Raw genomic sequence first — 3,009 nt, 5'->3', positions numbered from 1 at the left:
GTGTGTGTGTGTGTGTGTGTGTGTGTATATATATATATATATATATATATATATATATGTATATATACATATATATATATATATATATAATTTTTGCTGATAGTGTAAGTAATTGTATATTTAACCAAGAAAACCAAGGGGGGAAAAAAACATTGATGACTTTGCCTCATTTTAGAACACCACATATCTCTTCATACAGATAGTTCATATAAAAAAGTATTTCATTTGCTCACTCTGATGTTTTTCCAAACCTGTATGACTTTCTGTATTCTGTGGCACATAAATATAATATTTTGAGAATTGTGGATACAATGGAAGTCAGTAGTCACCAAAACATTTTAGTTACCAACATTCTTTTAAAATATTTTCCACAGAAGAAAGTTATACAAGTTTTCAGAATTTAAATTTTTGGGTGAACTGTCCCTTTAAAACTAAACTAGATGTGTCCAAGTTTCATTTTTTCTTTTTAATCTGATTGCCAATGAAATTTCAGAGCTTTGGCAGAGGGTTAAATGATCAGTGAATAAGACTGTAAAATAAGATGGACGACGCACCTTCAATCTCTTCCACTGAAGAAAAGTGAAGCCGCCATTGTCTCAACAGGGCGCGGCCATATTGTGCTGATTTGGGACCGGAGTCTGCGCAGTAGAGAACTCGAGATCAGAGTATGCGCAGTAGCGAGCAAAGTGGAGCCGCGTCCCGCCCACACTCCCTGCAGAGTCGATTGCAAGCACACGCCCCTGACCCATTTTTAATTAGCCTGACTGCTCCAATTTTTGTCTGCTGAGAGGATTGTGTTAAAATAAGGTAAATACAACTCCAATATCCTTCTAAAGATCCTGAAAAAGTCAGTTGGCACCTCAGTTCACTCAGAGAAGCTGTCAGTCTCAGCATGATGTCACACTCCCGTTTTTATAGCATCACTAAACTAAAACCAAAATTATTTGAAAAACGAACACTTGAACTTACCTCAGCATGATAAAATCTATATTAAATGACAAAAGCCATCTTTGGAAAAAAATGATTTGAAGTTAAATTTTAATTATTTAGTTTGTCTCATGTCCCATTAGATTACATGGAGAGGCCGCGGTTTATGACCTATACTGGGACCAGCCACCTGAGGGCGATCGAAACACGATGGCTTCACTTTTTAAGACTTGTGCGGCACACTTGGAATAAATGCACAGATGCAATGTGATAATTGTGTGTGTGTATATATAAATATATATATATATTAGGGCTGGTCATTTAATGTGTCAATTAGATTAATCAATTAAGGTGAAAAATAATGCGTTAAAATTATTAACGCACTTGCCTCAAACCCACAACTTTTGGGTTATGAGTCCGACTCTCTAACCATTGGGCCACGACTTGTGTTATTTTAGAAACAATATAGTTAAGCAATGTCACATAGCAGTAGGCTATGTGCAATATCACATGAGTGCAAATGTGATCCTGATCTTATACAACAGTTCAGGAAGTAAGGAGTTAATATTGTGTTATTTTAGAAACAATGTTTTCTGTTTTGCTCAATTTTGCCAAAGAAAATTGTCACCGAGCAACACACAGCAGCATTTCATTTCTTAAAGATGTAAGATTTTTTTTTTTAAATATCCAAAAACCACCAGAACAGTGTTATATATTTTTGCTGAATTGTGTACTTGCATTATCCCAAATGTTTTGAAGAATATTTAAATCCAGAGAAATAAGCAATTTTAACTAGTGACACGGACCGTGTCCATAGTGTCATTGTGTCGCCTGCTGATGACGTCATAACCCCTCGATTTCCGGTTTTGTTTTGTAGAAAACATGGAAACACCAAAGACGCTTTAATATGTTGTGCGTTTTAATAGACCGGTGACGACCGCACAGAGTAGCATTATAACAGAACTTTCAAATGTATCTAGTGTGATAAAACAGCGCTGCTTTTTACCCCCCACATACGCACGACCGAAAGAAGCGGAAGCGGTCGACTGTGGCATAATAAAAGCTCCGCTGCTTTCGAGCCGTGTGTCACGCTCGTTCAGCAGCCTCGTTTCGCTTCGACAGCTGTCAGCCTCACCCTGCTTCATTCTACTACGTTAATAAATCATTAGCTCATCCATGAACATGATTTCTGCCCGAGTCCCGTCGGATTGCATCGGCTGTGGGGATGAAGACCACAACTCCCATGATTCCACACTCAGTCACGGCGTCATCAAACTATGCCTTTGCATCTTTGTTTATTTTGAATACGCACCCTCTAGAATTACAGAATTACTCAAAATTACATTTAATGCACATTTTGAACGAATTGGGTGAACCATTTGGGGCGTTGAACCATTGGCCATAGGCGCGTTGTATTTGAAGCAGCGCTGCACAGACCAATTGGTGTATGACATCAAAATACTGCGAGAGTGATTCAAAAACATTAAAAGTCTGCTCTCTATAGCTCTTGTGGTACTTTGATGTCACACACCGATCGATCTGATAGTGATGATCTGCTTCAAGTCGTACAAGCCTAATGATTCAATGGACCATTCTTAAAGAATCATTTACTTCACTCCTGAATGAATCAGCCATTTGAAGGATCAAATGAATGAATAAATGACTCGATGACTTAATTATTAAGACATTTACCACCACCTACTGGCAGTTTTAGTTGATTATTTAGAGTATCATTTCATTAAAGAAATTATTTCACATTTCATTAGTAATAATAATACAATTCATTATTAAAGGTATAGTTCACCCACCCAAAAGTGACAATTGTGTCATCATTTACTCATTTACCCCTCATGGTCGAAAAGAGTATATGTAATAAATGTTATCAAGCAAAATATTTCTTGCTGAAGCTACTTTTTGTAATGTCTGTTTGATGCTTTACACAACAATTTAAACTCTTTAAATTGTCTTTTGGGAGTAATTTCTCAGCCAAATTTGATGTGCTTTTAATTTGCGATTAATTAATTGCCACATCATGTAGTTAATTCGATTAAAATTTTAATCGCTTACCAGCCCTAATATATA

The sequence above is a fragment of the Sinocyclocheilus grahami genome, unplaced genomic scaffold (genome assembly GCF_001515645.1).
Source record: "Sinocyclocheilus grahami isolate Dianchi unplaced genomic scaffold, SAMN03320097.WGS_v1.1 scaffold57.1, whole genome shotgun sequence".
Lineage (NCBI taxonomy): Eukaryota > Metazoa > Chordata > Actinopteri > Cypriniformes > Cyprinidae > Sinocyclocheilus > Sinocyclocheilus grahami.
Note: the sequence above shows the minus strand (reverse complement) of the source record.